General features: G+C 40.5%; 1 pseudogene; it reads right to left on the minus strand.

The window, feature by feature from the left end:
• Positions 1-7519: 7519 nt before the first annotated feature.
• On the minus strand, positions 7520-8107 carry LOC130881891 (ferritin heavy chain-like; annotated as a pseudogene).
• Between the last annotated feature and the right edge of the window lie 12095 nt (positions 8108-20202).

The raw sequence follows: 20202 nt of genomic DNA on the forward strand, positions 1-20202 counted from the left end.
CTGTCTAAATAACCATAACTATAGGCTTCTCCTTCGCAGAAGAAAGAAAAACACTGACCAAGAAAACCATCTGGAGATCTTACAGTAAATACGTTTAAACTATTTTAACAAGATTATGCAGGGATTTTCTTTTATGAAGCATACAAATTCCCATGTAGAAATACTAAGGCGTCTTAATCCAATCTATCAGTCAGTATGTAGCCCAGGAAAAAAAAAAAACAAAACAAAACAGAAATGATCACCAAAGAGACTGCCTTGTTCCCAGGCCCTGACAGCCATAAATGCCAAGAGCAAGTCACTCTATACAGGGTTCTAGGTGCTAAAGTCAAGAGGGGTCTAGAAATCAACTTCTTTCTTATCTCCAACCATAAAAGGCTGCTAATGCAGCAAAAGCTGACATATTTTTTACTTTTAATGCAGTCCCTCAAATGAGATAATTTGACAGCATTTGTGAATACAACTTATGGGCTGGCCCAGAGGAGTTATTTTTGTTAGAAAATTTGTAGAACCACAGGATTCTATACCAGTTAGTAAAGACTACAGCATAGTCTTACTGAGGATGTCTTGCTCAAGAACAAAAGGGGCTGGTCCAATGAGAAACTGAAGGATACAGCTAGAGTAGGGGGCAAGAGTCAAGAGAGTGTACACAGGACTGGATTGTGATGGTGTTGGGTCAAGGGGATTAGGAAACTACTTGGCTAATAAACTCTTCATCTCATTTTTAAAATGTAAACCAGGATAACTATAGTTTACTACAATTTATTGTATATTTCAAAATAACTGAAAAGTCTTAGAGTTCTCAATGCATAGAAATGGTGAAATATTTGAGTAAACAGTAATGTTAATTTCTCTTATATGGTCATTACCCTTTGTCTTAGTTTCATTTATGTTGCTATAAAAATATTCTGATGAAAAGCATGAATTTATTGGCTCATGATTCCAAGTTGTACTCCACAACTGCAGGGAGCTCAAGGCAGGATCTTAAGGCATTACATCCACAGCCAAGAACAGGGAGAAAATAAACAGCAGGTTCTTCCTTGCACATGGTCTCCTAGATTTCTTCACTCATGTGCAGTTCCGGGACTAGACCCTGAAGCTGTGTCATCTGCTGAGCTAGTACTTCTTCCTAAAGCAATTAACAACCAAAACAGTCTCCCACAGACCCACCTGATCTAGATAATCCCTCATTAAAACCCTTTCTAAAGTGAACCCAGTTTGTGTCAAGTTGACAGACAAAGCCACCCAACAAAACCATTGTATGCATACATCTAATCAGCATACTGTGCCTCAGAAACACATAGAAATATTATATGTCAAATAAAATATGAAAAAGGAGCTGATGAGATAAGTAAGCAGGTGAAGACACTTGTCATGCAGGCCTAGGAACCCTGAATTCTACATGCCAATTTGGAACTGGTATCACAGAGGTGTCTTCTGAGCACCACATGCATGCCATATCATGTGCCTTACCCTAACTCTACACACAAGCATGATAAAAATTGTATCTTAATTGTAAAGATTTTAAATGGCTGTATAATTAAACATGTATCAGGAACATAAGTTAAAGTAATTATGGTGACACACCATATAAATCCCAGTTCTGGGAGGAAATAATAGGAAGGCTGTGAGCCTAAAGCCAACCTGGGGTACACAGTGAAATTTTGTCTCAAACATCACGGAAAATAACAACATAAGTAATACAAACTCATATAAGATACACTGGATAAGACACTATTGGCTTGAGAATAATTTCCTAAGATGCATAATTGAACATCTTAGCAAGAATTCCAAGGAATGGTATGGTTCCTAAGCATGATTCCTGAGGATATGGAAAAAGCAACAGTGTGTGCTGGAGAAATTGAGATCTTACTAGTTTTATAGAAGACAGTAAAGAAAAGCATCAAAACACTCTGTGACATAAGCACACCAAAGTGGATATGCTATCTTCAGCTGAAGATTTACCTAACAATTACGTCTCACAAGAAAACCCACTATAGACACCATGTTCCAGGTCCAGGAGGACTGTGCTATTGATAAGAGTGCACATGCAATCTCACCAAGATATTAAGTGGTAACTATATCTATAGATTCAGAGTGATGCTTAGAAAGATGCTTACAGCACTTTGCTCAGTTAAAATAATTGGGATGGTAGAATCCCAGCCAATGGAAGTCAAGTCAAAAGATAAAATGTGTCACTGAGAATAAGAAGACTGAGGGGGAAACAAAATAGAGAGTTCATGGAATGTGTCGTCCCAGAAGCAAACTAGGTAAGTAACCAACAGGGGTCGTCTCAAGGTGTACCCACAAAGAAATAAATGATGGATGGCAAGTCTTCGGGAGAAGGCCCCATTAAAAAGAGATAATCTACTGAGTAGTTTCTAAAACCAAATGACCTCCATCCCCATATGTTGAAATTTAGCTGAGTCTCAAGAAATCGAGGGAGGGCTCAGGAAGCCCAAGGAGGTGTATGTTTAGAATGTGATAGCTCCTTCCCCAGAATATCTTCTGGGCATCTCTTCGGGGGAAAATATTCATTAGGAAAGAATTTATTCACACAAATTTTGAGGCCTTTTGAACTAAATAAGTGGATACTGAAACCTTAAGACACAAAGCATTGGGGTAGTCTTCTGTCACAGCGGAGCCATATGAGGGCAGATAATGGAGGACTTCTGATTTCTCTATACTACAGTGGGTCAGCATCATACTTAGAATATAAAAGGCTCATTTGTTGAAGACCTGGATACCAATTAATGTGCCAGTATTTCAGAGAAGGGAGAAACTCAAGGGGGTAGGTTCTATCATAGGATGTGTCTCCAGGATCCCATCCTTGAGGATTACACTTTGTCCTCATCCCTGCTCTCTCGCTCCCTCTCTCTGCTTCTTGACCACCATCAAATGAACGGCTCCACTCTTCTGCGTTCCTGCCACTATGGTACTCTGCTTCAGCTCAGGCTCCAAGAAATGGACTCAGTCAGCCATAGACTGAAACCGTGAGCCAAAAGAAAGCCTTTCTTTAAAAGACCATGTCCCATGGGTACTCATTGCAATGATGAAAGCAATGCCTAACATAGTCATCCCATTCTACAAAGCTGATTTCCACCTACCAGATCGCATGGAGAAGCTGGGATTCTTAACACAAAATACAACTTTCCTGAGTCATGGCCTCTCCTATGAAAATTATAATCCTTCATGGTGAGTCATGCTTCATTTCACCACAAGTCCTTGTACAGTGTCAACTGGAAAGGTCTTATTGCACAGACTTACACTTTTACAGAATAGTTGGAGTTCAGTTGAATCTTAAGCTACAGTTGGTTCATAGGTCCTTTGGCATCCTTGTATCTAGGGCCTAGCAAAGAAAAAAATAAGTCCCAGACATGACAGCAGAAAGGAAGAGGTGGGGTTGTTTTTACAGAAGCATCGGATGAGTCACTTTGAGAGACTCACTTGACTACATGGGACATTCACTAAAGCTGTCCCTTTGGAAAGGCATGGTAAACAAGGACTTGAACACATCAGCAGGAAGAGTACTGGATAGCTAGACACTTACCGTGGCCAGCTTAATGTCTCTCATGGAGATCTGTAACCACTTCTCTCAGAACTGAGACCATAAACACATGCTGATGTTTTTATTACAGGATTCAGATTTATTATTGGCTTTGGATTTTATTATATACTTTGGCTTCCATGACATTAATGGTGGATGTATAAGCATGGCTTTCTGCACTTGTAAACATCATGACTTTTCTTGTAAACACCATGACTTTTCACAGGCAGCACCCTGTAGCATCTTGTTGTTTAGAAACATGGCCTCTGTTAAGTAAAGAGAATCACAAAACTGAGCTGGGTGTTTTCAATGTCTCTCCTCTTTGAAGGTCATATCTATACAACTGGAAACTCAACCATGACATCTGTATAAACACTGACCAGCTGTTTAATCTTCTCTCTAGGGTCAGAAAGTGAGTGAGGGAAACGGTGGGGGGAGAGACTTTAGATAAATATCACACATTCAGCTGATGCCCCCTATTGGCCAAGGAAATGGGAGATGAAATTTTTCACTGCTCAAAATTTCCTGAATTTTAATTTTAAGCTTTGCAGAACTGCAGCTATCCACACCCATCCTTTACTCTCTGGATCCTTATTAAATGACAATATTCTATTTCCCACCTAGTAACCCAAGTCTGCACACTCTTGGTATCTTAAAAATCACACGGGGTCCCACTGAACACTGGCAGTTCAAGGTCATCTCTCCTTAATGCGGAAACACACCACCTTCCCTTCAGCTTTGTTTGCTGGATCTGTTATACATTACACAGGTAAGGTTAATACACACATTTATCACTCTTTGAAAGTCACCTCCTGACCAAACTTTTATATCCTTGAATGCTTGGTTTATACTTTATCAATATCCAGTTAATTTTTACCATTCTGGGCTTCAGTATATACTGTATATTCAAAACTGCATAATAATACAGTAATTTTGCCAGGCGGTGGTGGCGCACGCCTTTAATCCCAGCACTCAGGAGGCAGAGGCAGGCGGATCTCTGTGAGTTCGAGACCAGCCTGGTCTACAAGAGCTAGTTCCAGGACAGGCTCCAAAACCACAGAGAAACTCTGTCTCGAAAAACCAAAAAAAAAAAAAAAAAAAAAAAACAGTAATTTTATCAGTGGAATATTGGATTTTTGAGGCTTTAATAATGATGTTTATGGTTCAAACAAGAATTCAGCAACAGAACCTGTGGTTCAGGTTGAATGGAGTTTGATTGAACAATTCTAATTGACACGGAGGAAAAATATTGACTGTACTACCCTCAGATGGCAACACTTTCAAATGGAGACCATACCTAGTACAAACAGCTTGTCTCAAAAACTTCTCCAACTTCTGCTTAAGAGAGAAGTTCAAATTTCTAAGTAACTTTTAAGATAAAAATATTGATCTTCTAAGGAAAGACTTCCCGTGTTTTAAACCCAGAAAAGACACAACTTAAAACATCTGAAGATGCATACCCTGGGAATACTAAGTCACAGCATGATTCAAGACACAGTCTGATTGCGGTGTCTTGCAGTGACAGTCATGTAAGGGACATGTGACAGGTCCTGACACCTAAATTCTAAGATGCCTCAAGACCTGTGGCAGGCAGTAATCAAGAGTGAGGACACCTTTGGAGTTACCATAGCAACTCCAGGAGCAGACAGGATGGGAAAGGAGACTTTAACACTCAGAAAAGGCCAATAACTACCCTCACAAGTCCTGTTTGATCAGTAAACCAGTCAACTTATGCATTTTCCAATTTTCATCCTAACAGTTAGTACAGGTGACACCTGTCACTCAGGGTCATCTCCATATCCTTGAACCAGTTCCAAGCAAAGGAATAATAATTCGAAGTTAAGATGTTTTATTAAAGCTGAAGGAATGCAGCTTGAACTGAATTATTTAACTAGAACAGGTTAGAATTTGAGGCTATAGCAGGTTCTATGAGAATTTAATATTGTTTTCCTTCTGTAAAGAACTATATAAAATTACTAATGCCTATTCCCCCTTCGAAGCAAGTTAGATGAATTCTTATTGGCTTATATGTGTGAGTGGTTAATTATAAATGAATACTCATTTGCTTTAAATTTACTCTTAAATTTGTTAGTAGAGCACAATATTTTTGACCATCAAAGGGTGCTTCAAACATCTAATACTATCAGTTCGTAATGCCTATCAAAATCTACCTAGCAACATTAAAAGCCACTATAAGCCCTTGGAACTCATGCCTTTCTAAACCTCCAGTTATGTGTATGTTATGATACCCCTCAGGGTGCAGGTAGGGTACATTAGGAATGCCAGCTTTTGGTTTGCAAAGACTGTCAGTGGGATGAAATCAGATCTAGGTCAGATTTTCTACTTACAGAATCATGGCCTCTTAGACCTACACAGAATGCTTTTTACATGAGAAGAGCTTCTCCACACAGTGTGAGTGACTTTCCTGAATCTGAAATATCATTGTTAATATACATAGATAATGTGCACCAGAAATATGGACACTTGACCCTGGTAGGCGACAAATGTTTTTGTCATTTCTGAATCCTATCTAGAATCCTCTGAGAAGCCTTCAGCATTTATGGATGGGCTTTGGGATCCCGATCATCTTGACATGCTGCAGAGCTGGAAAACAAATTTGCCTTGTTTGTCTATGCTACGTGTGGCATGGAAACCGCTCACCTGGTTTTCCCAGACCAGCCTAGAGCGCCAGCTCTCTGGTGTTCCTCAATTCAGCCTGATAATCCCTTCCTCCTTCACTTTTCCAAGTCAAATTCAGACTTATCTCACTCCGTCTGAATGTGTCTCCTGATTGAGTGATGTTAGTTCAAGAAAAAACACGCAAATCAATTTAATGCAAATTTCCATTCACAGCCTGGTTGACCCATTGGGATACTGACAATAATAGATTGGAGTGCTTAATTCCTAAGGCATGTGACTAGCGGAAGGCTTAGTAATCAATTTCCATCGCGGCGACTGCATAATTTGTCTTTGGAGCTCTTAGGCTCTGGAATACCAAGTGCCTCTCCTCTTCATTTATTTTTTTAAGGCCTACACATCCTTTTCCAAACAGCAAAGCCCTTTCCATGTCTCTGCAATCATTTCCTTATCTAAATTTCCATATGCTGCCCTGGCAAGGTGTCCCACCTATGAAGGATTTAGATCAATAAAAATAATTGGCATGTTTTGCCTCTAGTTGCAGATGCCTGGAATAGATTACGGCACACTCTGGCAAACAGTAGCAAGATGAAATGAAGGCTGCTCACTGCTCCATCGCATTAGCTGTTAACTCTCTGCAGCACAGGCAGTCAGGAGGGATCCTTCTAACTGGAAATCTGCACCAGCAGCCCTCCACCTCTATGCATTGAAGGGAAGGTGGGGGCACAGCTGGAGCCAGGCAGGTTTCCTTGCCTTTTCAAATGGTGTTTTTTCCATGCAGGCTGTGCCTACCATTTTCATACTTGTTGGAGTCTCTTTTCCTTTGACAAATCATTATACTGATAACAGTTTATTCCCTGGGCCTTCTCTCTGGTGAACAGTTTTTGTTTTTGTTTGTTTGTTTGTTTTCTAACTCTTAAGAACACAAGTGAGAAATTTTTCAGAAGTTAGGCCAGATATGTTTGTAAAAGACAAGCAGATGTCAATAACTCCTTTTCTCAAGAAGCAAGTTTTTCCCATCAGTATTGATCTTTGCTGGAGTGGCATGTGTCCTCTATGTCCTGCAGCTGGTGTTTCTTGGTCCCACAAGGACTGATTGTACTGTCCAGCCATCTATGGGAGCTGCAGTGGACATGCCATGTGGGGAATGACTTCTGTTGTCTCTTTCCCTTTTTTATTGATTTTTTTTTGTACCAAATTCTTTATTTAAAGAAATGGTACAAATTAAAGAACTTAAGAGGATGTTCTGGTGCGACTTACAGAAAAGATAAAGGCAGACAGACATGTGCACAATGCCTCAGTGACCAGTAAAGTCTCTGTGGCTTTGGAGAAGTCAGCTTAGTTCTCATTACTGTGCCCCAGGGTGCCCAGGGTGTGCTTGTCAAAGAGATATTCTGCAATGCCAGCTTCAGGGGCTCCCATCTTGCACAAGTTGATCACGTGGTCACCCAGTGCCTTCATGGTTTTCACCAGCTCATTCAGGTAATGCGTCTCAATGAAGCCACACAAGTGGGGGTCATTTTTGGTCAGTAGCCAGTTTGTGCAGTTCCAGTAGTGACTGATTCGCACTCTTTTCCAGGTGTGGTGCACACTCCATTGCATTCAGCCCGTTCATCCAGTCATCACAGTCTGGTTGATATCCTGCAGAAAGATTCGGCTGCCTCGTTGGTTCTGCAGCTTCTTAAGTTTCTCAGCATGTTCCCTCTCCTCGTGAGAATGGTGAAGAAAGTATTTGGCAAAGTTCCTCAGAGCCTCATCATCCTGGTCGAAGTAGCAAGACACAGACAAGTAGACATAGGAGGCAAACAGTTCCGGGTTGATCTGGCAGTTGATGGTAGCCTCCAAGCCCTGGTGGTAGTTCTGGCGCATTTGCAAGGGTGACGCTGCGGTCATGGTGGTAGCTGGGGAAGGCTCGATGGCAACGCTGGAGCGACCATATTGCAGAGGGTTCTCACTTGGAGTAGCCGGCTAGGGTTGGAGGGGTCGAGCACTGTTAAAGCAGGAAACCACAGTGACCTCGGGAGAGAATGTCTCATTTTATTTATTTTTATTGGGCACTACAATTTTCTCTGTTCCCCTCCCTGCCTCTCCCCTCTCCTTCAACCCTCTTCCTAAGGTCCCCATGCTCCCAATTGACTCAGGAGATCTTGTCTTTTTCCACTTCCAATGTAGATTACATCTATGCATGTCTCTCTTAGGGTCCTCATTGATGTCTAGATTCTCTGGGATTATGACTTGTGGGCTGGTGTTCTTTGCTTTATGTTTAAAAAACACCTATGAGTGAGTACATGTGATAATTATCTTTCTGTGTCTGGGTTACCTCACTCAAAATGATGCTTTCTAGCTCCATCCATTTGCCTTCAAAATTCAAGGTGTCACTATGACATTTTCCTTATTCATTCTTTGGTCAAGGGGCATTTAGGTTGTTTCCAGGTTCTGGCTATGACAAACAAAGCTGCTTTGAACATAGTGGAGCACATGTCCTTGTACAATTGAGCATCCTTTGGATATATACCCAAAAGTGGTATTATTGGGTCTTGAGGAAGGTTGTTTCCTAATTTTCTGAGAAATTGCCATATTGACATCCAAAGGGGCTGTACCAGCTTGCATTCCCACCAGCAATGTAGAAGTGTTCCCTTTTCCCCATAACCTCTCCAGCATAAGTTGTCATCAGTGTTTTTGATCTTGGCCATTCTTACAGGTGTAAGATGGAATCTCAGAGTATTTTGATTTGCATTTCTCTGATGACTAAAGATGTTGAACATTTTCTTAAGTATATTTCAACCATTTTCAATTTCTCTGTTGAGAGTTCTCTGTTTAGGTCTGTACTCCATTTTTTATTGGATTATTTATTCTTTTGATAACCAATTTCTTGAGTTCTTTGTATATTTTGGATATCAGACCTTTGTCTGATGTGGGGTTAGTGAGGATCTTTTCCCATTCTCTAGGCTGTTGAAACAATCCTGTACAATAAAAGAACTTCTGGAGGCATCACAATCCCTGACTTCAAACTCTACTATAGAGCTACAGTACTGAAAACAGCCTGGTATTGGCATAAAAACAGACAGGAGGATCAACGGAACCGAACCAAGGACCCGGATACTAATCCACATACCTTCGAACACCTGATTTTTGACAAAGAAGCAAAAAAATATCAAATGGAAAAAAAGCATATTTAACAAATGGTGATGACATTACTAGATATCAACACATAGAAGAATGAAAATAGACCTATATTTATCCCCATGCACAAAACTCAAGTTCAAGTGAATCAAAGACCTCAACATAAAGCCAACTACACAGAACCTTATAGAAGAGAAAGTGGGAAGTACACTTGAACACATTGGCACAGGAGACCACTTCCTAAATAGAACCCCAGCAGCACAGACACTGAGAGAAACAATTAATAAATGGGACCTCCTGAAACTGAAAAGCTTCTGTAAAGCAAGGGACATGGTCAAGGAGACAAAAGGAAGGCTTCTGTCTCTTTCTAAGTAAACCGTAAAGCACTGAAGGGATGGCTACCCTTCCCATACCTCAGCCCTGTTTCTTCTGCACACTCCCCTTGCAGCAGATGAAGAAACTGGTACTTAAAGGAAGACCAGGGTAAGATGGAACTCTCAACACACCTCTGCTGCCACCGATATTGAGGCAGTCTACAGAAACTAAGAAGTCTGAAGAAAGGTTATCAGAAGCACTAAGAATCACATAATTCTCAAATTTTAGTAAACCCCACAAGGAGGAAAAACACTTGACGCAAACCAGAATTAATGAATCCATACATATATTTGTGTTTGTGAATTAAATCTGAATATGATACACACAATAGGCTAAGAATTTATGTGTAAACTCCTTCCTCATATAGCTTAAAATATAGTGAAATTACATGTCAGAAGATTTTTTTATCTATGTATTTAGTATTTAGTGACAGCATTCCTATACCATTACTATATGTCATTTGGCAGACACGGAAATGAAAATTTCCTATGAACTATCCAATCAAATTAATACACCTATTTTAAAAATCAATAAAATTATGCTATTTAGCAACACTGATCCAATATAAACATGGAACTAAAATTATTCTATTTTTAATCACATTTAAAATTTCTTACTTCCCAACTTAGTTTTTTGAAATGAAATGGGATAGGACATGATTTTTCACCTTAATGAATAACAAATAATAAGTTTATTATAACATTAAAGTGGAATTGCACAAAATAAGCACAGCATCAAATCAATATACTTGTTTAACATGAGTGTAGTCTTGTTTGTTTCTACTTCTCTCTTTCTATATGTGCACCATTTTCATGTCTTCCATCCAGGAAGCAGTTGTTTCTTATTATATTAAGAGAAAAATGAATAAAATTATCTTTCCTTTGAAATTTTGCTTATAAAATAGAGAAACCTAAACACTGCATCACTAAACAACAGAGACCCTAGAAACGACTAAGACCCTAGAATTTTCCAGAAGGGAGAAAGAGATTACCAAAAATTAGAATAAGAATCAGAATGTCTTAGAAATATAAGCACTAGACATCGGAATGGAATGGAGTAACGCCGTCAGGACTCTGAAGAAAAGATAGTCACCTTCCCGTACCCTTACACTACATCTGTGAAATAAATATTTCACAAACACATATACATGCAGAAAAACCCAGGATGCAAAAGAAATTTTCAAGGCTGTCACTAAAATACACCTCACAGACTTCTTTCCTGGAATGCTTCTGGAGTAAGCGCTCCATCAATCTAGGGTCATAAACAATGATGACAACAACAATAAGATATATGGTCCAGGGAGGAGGACCTGAATATTGGAGAGCAGAGGAAGTCCCAAATGAGCGATAAGTCATGCCCAGAGAGTAATCTAATGCTGCCTGGTGCTGAAGAATTAGGAGCTGCCAGAGGATGTTACCTAGAAACAGAGGACACTGAGAGATTTTAATTCTTGGTGTTTAGGAAAAATCTAGTGGTAACAGATACATATGGAGCTGGACAAATGGCCCAAGGGCACTTCCTGCTCTTCCAGAGGACCCACATCTAGTGGATGACAGCTGCCTGTGACCCCAGCACCAAGGAACTTGATGGTCTTCCGGTTTCAGAGAGCACTTGAACACACATGACATGCACTCACACAGATACGCACACCTATATACATATGTAATAAAATTAAAGATAAAATCTTAAAAATAAAAACCCAGACATTGTACAAGAAGTGTCTTAAATATATTAGGCGTGGCTGAGCAGAGAGCAGTGTGCTATAGTCTATTGAAAATGCTAGCTTGATTCAACAGTGTATAAGTAATGAAGATTATGCTGAAAATCTACACAGTAAATGGACTACGGTAGGTCAGCAATAGTATCTAATATCCTACCTGATGAGTCAAGAAGAAGGAGGAAGCCTTACGTTTCTATGATGAAGTAAGTTCCAGATAAATCAGCTCAGAGTTAATGCCTTCTCTAGAGAGTGACAGAGAGGGTCAGAGTAAGGAATTTTTTTCTAAAAATCTTTAGCACAAGTTGGCCTAATTCCATGAAAACATTACTTTGCTTAACATTTTATAAGTAATTTTAATTTATAATATCTTGATTGTAAGAATCTTCCAGGGACTGAGAAGGATGAAAAATACACAATTCACTGAAAACTACTCTTAGAATTTGTAAATTATTTCCACTGTCACAGTGGGTGGGTGCACCCCTCGTGGTCCTGACTTCCTTGCTCATGTTCTCCCTCCTTCTGCTCCTCATTTGGACCTTAAGAGCTCAGACCGTTGCTCCAAATTGAGTCTCTGTCTCTATCTCGATCCATCGCCAGATGAAGGTTCTAAGGTGATATGTAAGATATTCATAAGTATAGGATAGGGTCATTTCAGGTTCCCTCTCCTCAGTTGCCCAAGGTACCAGCTGGGGACATCCCCCTGGACACCTGCGAGCCCCTCTAGAGTCAAGTCTCTTGCCAACCCTAAGATGGCTCCGTTAGTTAGGATATATACTTCGCTGCTCCCGTATCCACCCTTCCTATATCCCAACCATCCCAATCCCCCAAGCTCCTCCCATCCTCCCCTTCTCATGTTTCTCACCCCATTTCCCCTTAGCCCCCATGCCACCTCACCCGCAAGTTCCCAGTTTTTGCCCGGCAATCTTGTCTACTTCCCCTATCCAGGCTGTGACAGTGGAACTGATCTATTGGGAGCCCACCAAGGCCAGCTGGACTGGGCCTGAATAAGCATGGGTTGAAACTGGACTCTCTGAACATGGCGGACAATGAAGGCTGATGAGAAGCCAAGGACAATGGCACTAAGTTTCGATCCTAATACATGAACTGGCTTTGTGGGAGCTTAGCCTGTTTGGATGCTCACCTTCCTGGACCTAGATAGAAGTGGGAGGACCTTGGTCTTCCCGCAGGGCAGGGAATTTGGACTGCTCTTCAGTATTGAGGGAATGGAGTGGGGGGAGGAGAAGAGGAGTGGGAATAGGGGGAGGGGAGTGGGGGGAGGGGCAATATGTGGGAGGAGGGGAAGGAAAATGGGAAATGGGGAGCAGGTGGAAATTTTAATTAAAAAGGAATAAAAATAAATAAATAATAAAAAAAGAATTTGTAAATTATAACTGCTTTCAAAAGGAATTCTTTATAACAATCCTACTTGACCTTAGATATTTTGATGACAATGTTTATCAAACACAGTTTGTTTTGTATGATTATCTGTGTATTATATGCCTCAGTATTAGTTTTGAGTAAACACTTTAGACATTCCTTCATGTGTAAGTGTCAGAATGGCTGAGATAGATTCAAGAGCTGAGCTCATAGGATGAACTAGATTGAACATTCATGTGACATTAATAAGAGGATTCGCATATGGACAGGACTAAGGGAAATGGGAAGTGAGTATTTGCGTTCTCTGGGTCTATCTTCAGGTGACACACTCCACCTCCAAGCAAAAGGGTTATAGAAGAAAGAGTAGAAGAAGCCACAAAAACAAGATTAAAAAAACGCTAATGGGGTATGTTCTACCTTAACACTCAGAAAACTCTTCTCCAAGCAGCAATATTTCAATAATCTAGGATTTTCTACTTTAGTAAGAATCCATTCATATTAATTGGTTTTAAGAGAACATTTACATAATATGATAAATGCCATTCATTATCTGTGTATTGGATCTATAAACCAAAGCATGGAAGACTTAGTTATAATTTATTTTTAAATCAAGCTTTGACATTTACAATCTTTTCTGTAATTGTAATTAACAGATTTTATAGGAGATGAAAGAGCCTGGGTAAATTTAGTAAATTCTTCATCTTTTCCAGCAGATACAATAAATCCCATCTAAATACTCATTCTTTTACTTCTTGATTTATCAGCTCTAAAGTCATGAGATAAACAATAGAATTGATGTCAAGCTATTTTCTCTTTGTGATGGGTCTGGCTACAGGAATACTTGAAATTTATATTTTCATGATTTTGTGTATTATCTGAGTAGTCAACCAATATATCCACATGGTAAAGGTAGCTATTGTGAAGAAACAAATGAGGCTGCTACAGCCCACAGGTACACCCTTTCCTCAGGACTGGAGACAAGTGAGGATGTTTGTTACTGCCTGCAGGTACACACTTTCCCCAAGACTGCAGACAAGTGAGGATGCTACTGCCCACAGGTACACCCTTTTCTCAGGACTGGATGTAGCCATTGCCACCTTGAATTAGAGCAATGGTGGTTATACTAACAAGACCCTTAGAATGTCTAAAACAAGACATATTCTCATCCCCATGGGATGAGAAAGGAGACAGCTTCGGCAGGCTTTAGAACCCTCTTATAAGGTCCCGCCCCCTCTCTGGAGTTACATAGGAGGTTAGCAATATATTAGGATGGAACCTTTCCAAAATGTAACTACCAGAAATTTGCCGAGGAGATAATCCCATGGCCTAGCTTTCCACGTGTGGCCCAAGCTGTAGGTGAACTCTTCTGTCATGCAGTTGTCCAAGAGACTACCCAGGGGTTGAGTTGTCTTTGACTTGGCAATCTTCCTATAAGTGAGTCCAAGAAACATTTTTTCACCAAGTAGAACTTGGAATCTTTTTTGGTCTGCTGGTACCCTTTCTTTGGAGCAACTGGACCTTTCTCTAAATCTTTCCAAGTAAAGTCCTGAGACATGGACACAGGCAACTTAATCTGTTCTTTATATCCAACCAGCTAGGAGTTTTCCAAATTCTCCCAATATCTTTGTTATCTTAGTCAGAGCCTCAAGTAACAGGAGTAAAAGAAAGACAGAACCTAGACTTTTCTTTATTTAAACCCAGAGTGGCCAAATCGTTTAATGCCTTATATAAGTATGGAATGTTCAGAGTATTTCAATATGCACACCTAATGAGAACTCAGTAAATTCTATTCAAATAATACGTGTGAGGTTTCATGTTTACACATTTGTTGTGATTCACGTATTTCTTGCCTGTCATTCTTTGGAAAGGTAATCAGACACATTGTAAGTGGGTGAGAACAAGGAAGAATATGGTGTATAATGTAGCTGGTCAGAGGGGAAGCAGCACAGCCCTGTGTGATATCACTACAAACCTGGAAAGCACGGCTTACCTTCCCTTCAATCACAGAATCCTGGGAAGCTCCTGTGGAGAATCGCTTTCTCCCTTTAGTGATGGATATATAACCATTATATAATAGAATCGCAGCAGTTCATGAGTGAGGACCTTCTGAGGGTCTGACAATGTGGATGTTCAGATGCAGTGCAGTCTGGCACCCAACTACGGCGAAAAGCTTGAGATTCAAGTTATAAAAAATCCTGTTCTGGCCATGAAGAACAAAACCTAGCCTGAGAATGCTGCCTGCTAGCTGCCTCATTACCCAGGAGGGCTTTCTGCTTCAAGAGAATCGAGTCAAGAATGCTTTATGAGTAGAGATTTTTCTCATATACGCACTGTAGAGGTGAGCTCACCATTGATGATCCCTGGCTTTATACTTATGTCTCTTTAATATGTTGGATTTTGCCCACAGGCTCTCAATTTGTGAAAGCAGGTGGCTTCCTGGTAGCTTGTTTGCATTCCAGACAGAAGAAATGGGGTAGGAAATGAGTAGGGTTCCTCTGCTGAGAAACTCTCTAAGGAGAAAGCTAGCATTTCTCCCCAGCTTATTTGCCGAAACTGAGACACAGCCTCCATCTTCCTCTGCGCACTTACATTAATCTGAGGAAATGGGTCCATGGCTGGTTCAGAAAAGCCACCATTCATTAACTGGGTTTAAAGCCCAACTCTCAGCTCGGAGATGGAGCCCTGCCTACTCAGAGAGGGGTAGATCCTTAGAAGCAAAAGGCTATAACTAGGAAGCGTTGTGTCCTCTGGACCTCACCCCTCTATGTAAGACTGATAAACAAGTTCCTCACCTTATACAAATTCTCTGAATATTTTTGCCTGATTTCCCCTAGTCTATCCTGTTTCACAGTTAAGTGTGCATAAATAAATCTCTAATAATGATTTGTCTTAACTTATTTATTAACACAAGATGACATTGGAGGAGGAAAATCTTGTAGTTGACAGCTAGCTGAGACTGACACCGTTTCCTGGTGAACCGACAGGTTCTGAGAGAAAGGCATGGGAAGAGGGCTCGGGGAAACTGTGCAGGTGAATTCTCCCTGAATTAAAATGGAGCTATTATAAACTATCAATATTGATTTATAGACCATTGAGACAGGAGGGGTAACGGTGACTCTCTGCAATCACTTGGAACTATCATTGCATTTGAAAGACATTCAATGTTTTAAAAGGGAGAGAGAGAGAGAGAGAGAGAGAGAGAGAGAGAGAGAGAAATGTGGCTATTTGGTGTAATTGCCTGGTATATCTACCACTAGATCAATTGTGGTTTGCTGACAGTGAATCTCTTTCACAATCTAATAGCCACCTGCTATAACTTTATATGTAAAGTCAAAGAGCTCCAGCATTTGAATTTTGAGCTTTCAGAAGCCTCATATGTGATATTTTTCATTACATTAACTTGTATGCAGGGAGACAGAGTTTTTATAATGTAGGGTAAGTGTGGTCTTGCTTTTTGATGGCGTTTCAGCGAAAGGAGCCGTTTATTACACCCTCAAGCTACCTCCCCATCAGAGATGGTATAGTAATGAGAATTTTAATGCTTATTAACCTCATGAATTTTGCAAACTGATAAAATTGAAAGAAGAAACATCTACAGTGCACCGCGAAGCCTTTATTCGATGGCTCTGTGCCCAGCACGCTGAGGACATTACTGTCGCTACCACTGGAAAGTTAAAGAACAATTTAAAAATATTACTTTCATTCTTGACACAAATCCTTCTATAAAGTTCATTCTTCTCATTCAACTTGGATATAAATCTTACAGTAAAGCTTTACATTCTTTAAATACCAATATTGATTTCCCCGTGACTAATAAATGTCTCATATTGGACAACATAGGATCACATATAGTTCTGATTATATGATTAACTTTAAACTAAAGGTAAGATAAAAGGTGCATTGGTAAAGAAAAAGTCTTGGTATAAAGGGGAATGCCTAGAGCTGATTTCATATCCTTGCTAATTATTTTAATTTTAATTTTGGAAACAGTGATATCTAGAGAAAAAGGCATTATTCTTTATGAGATTCTTTTAGAAGCCTCATACTTATGTAGATAATAATGAATTAGTAGATAATAACTATATTCATCAGTTGGTCTTTGTCTAAAATGTTTACCAGAAATTTCATTCAGTCAGCTACTTTTTTGTTAATCAGAAGATAGCATACCTTCATTGTAAAATCAGTAAGACTTTACTCAGGGCCTCTCAACATGTGCTGGCGTGCAATTGGGAGAAGGAGTGGGACTCAGATTCAAATATAGTAAAGGCAACAGGGATTTACAGGTAAGAGCAGGTTGGAGGAAGGGTAGAAGGAAAGGAAATTAGTGAGATGGGACATGGAGGGAGGAAGGATTCTTGCTAAACCAATATAAGCAAGTGTTGTACTGAAGACAAGCCTGGATGATCAATTACCGCCTGAGGAGAAGGTAGAACTAACTGGTCTGATTAAACATCTAAGGTCATCCGGTATCAAAGGTGCTGAAACTCTCCCCAAGGTGTCATTAGGTTTCTTGCTATAACTGGTTTGGGCATTAAAAAAATAAGGTTGACATCAAAGTCAAGTCTTAATACAACAGAAGCCTCTGAGGAACAGATCATATTTGTCAAGGAGAGTGGAATTTGAAAAAAAGAAAAGAAAAAAGAGGAAGCAAGAAGACTGGAGCTATGATCCTGATGCACATGAAGGTAGGCAGAGGAGTCCTGAGAACTTTCATTTGCCACCAGTAAGGCAAGCCATCTTGTAAACTAATTCCCTTCCCTCACTCCTTCCTCTTGGTTCTCTCTAGACTGAGCAAACTTAACATTTACTTAAGAGAGATGAGCTCAAATAAGAGTCATGGCAGTAAACACAGATGGATGGGATGCATACGGTGTGGAAATGAGAAACGCCCATCCCTACTTAACCCCGGTGGCCAGGGTGCTTGCTAGTTGCCAGAGTGCTTACCTTCTGTATTCTTCCCAAGTCTTCCTTTCTGGTTTACTCTTTGTTTGCAAATACAGGATGCAACTTGGTTTCTGGGGAAAAGAAAATGAATTAAGGATCCATGCCCAAGGAAATGAAGCTAATGGGACCGTAATATGCTGCATTCATGATCAAGTAGAAAAGTATTGCACTGGTGTTTGTTCCCACAAGGGCTCAACCGAGAGAGCGAGGACTATGGCTGTTCTCATTGCCCTAAAGCCCACACATGCCAGATCACTCGGAGTTTGGCTTCCTACCACATAATCTCTTCTGACTGTCAGTTAGCTTGTGATGGCCAGCTGTACACCAAGCACATAGTGCTAATGTAGAACGCTGTGAGTTAAAAGATTGCTCTTCTTACAAGAAGTTGGGAGAGCAGGCCTCTCAGTCTCCACTCCATACAGATTTGGAACACCTGCCCCTTAAGTTTGCTTTATGCAGAAGTAGAGGATTATGCAACTGGGGAGCCATCTAGTATGACTGTGGGAGGCCTGTCCACTTTGTCAAACCTCTGAGAAAATCTGCATTGCAGACCTTTTTTCTGTTATCTGCAAAGATACTGTGAGCTACAAAAGAGACTTCTCATTCTACCTGCTTCATCAGCTCCAATGTTGAGATTCTGAAATTTCCCAGACACTCATATGGACTAATTTTTAAAAAGCAGACAATCTGCTTCTGTCTCACATGCCCCTGCCTACCTACACAAAGCTAGAGATACAAAGTTAAAGATGGATGGGCATCTCAAGGTTTCTATTGCTGTGAAGAGGCACCATGATCATGGCAACTCTTATAAGGAAAACATTTAATTAATAAGGGGGCTGGCTTACAGTTTTATCAGTCCATTATCATCACGGCAGGGAGCATGGCAGCATACAAGCAGATGTGGTACTGGAGTAGTGGCTGAGAGTCCGACATCTTGAGGGCAACAAGAAGTCGACTGAGACACTGGATGATATCCTGAGCATAGGAAACCTCAAAGCCGCCCCTACAGTGAAACACTTCCTCCAACAAAGCCACACCTCCTAATAGTGCCACTCCCTATGAGATGATGGGGCCAATCACATTCAAACTACCACAGTGGGTGAGATACGCCCTTTCCTCACTTCTTGTTGCAGGTATTTGAAAACATGCACACTTACAAGATCCATGAAGCTTTTCTGAGAGGCATTCAGAACACTTTGTGGAAACTGGTTTATTCTAGAGTCAGCATGATGAGCTTTTAGAAGGTCATCAAAACAAACCCTGGGTTTTAAAAATCAGTTTGGTTTAATTGTCCATAATATCTTGGTAATACTATAATTTGGAATGGGGAGAGGACCCGCAGTTTAGAACCCCACCTTTAAGGAAAACATATCTGTGTGTTCATTTTACTTCAGCACTAAAACAGGTGGCCAGGGGGTAAAAAAAACGCAGAAACCTTGAGCAAGATAATGGGATTTCTCTTAATTTGATTTGCTATGGAGAATAGGCTTGTTTAATGCATCCATGTGGAGTTGCTGTTTATATTTTGGTTTCTAATTAGCATAGTCATTCTGAAGCCTCTAGCTGACGTCCCCTCCCATATAAATCTAATTTGGCCTTGAGGAGGGTTATTAGAGCAGAGAGCACAAAGGGACACGTCTGCCAAACAGCAGGCAGGCTTAGTGCTGTGGGCTAAGCTGAGGCCAGCAGCCAGCTCACATGAGATGCTGCAAGCAGCACCAGGGGCAGCGCCCACACAACACACCCATGGCGGTCCCTCCACCCCACCTGTGCAATCCCACCCCATCTCAGCCTGGTTGCTTGGCCAACACGATTTCATAATAGAAACGGATGATGCTGAGGGGATATGAAAGCTATAAAGTAAAGATGTAAAATTGATTTTGAAAGTTTCTAAACTAGGCCACAGAATGGATGGTCTGTAGTGAGGTAAATGTTTAGTCTCCCTCCTAAAACTCCTTGTAAAGAGTGACATTTCAATTTTCCCTGGCTTTGGGGAACTTGATTTTTTTTTAACAGCTCTACAACTCAGCTTGTGAGAAGCACCTCTAGCAGTGATAATAAAGTATACGGAGTGGGGATATGGACAACATTGATAAAGAGGCCCTAATCCTTATTGTCTGTGAAAAATAGTCAGAAGGCAGAGTCTGTCCTAAAGGGGAAGAAAGAAGAATGTTAAACACGACACGCCTTGACCTATTTCTCACCAAGCAATCAGGGCTCAAGTCCATTTTGACTAAAATGCTGTTCACACAGAAGAGCAAAGGACCTACAATTCTATAAAAGGCATTAAAGTCATCCTTTAAGCATACAGCTGCGTGATGACTTGAAAGGAGAGTGATAGAAAGGTTATTCTGGGAAATTCCAGGGTCTAACAACATTGATCCGACAGGTTCTTGACAGGATCTCCGTTGTCGCTGCAGATCTGACTTATCTGGTGCCTGTATCCTTTAAAAAGTTGGGAAAACAGCTACTAAGGGCTTAG

The sequence above is a fragment of the Chionomys nivalis genome, chromosome 9 (assembly GCF_950005125.1).
Source record: "Chionomys nivalis chromosome 9, mChiNiv1.1, whole genome shotgun sequence".
NCBI lineage: Eukaryota > Metazoa > Chordata > Mammalia > Rodentia > Cricetidae > Chionomys > Chionomys nivalis.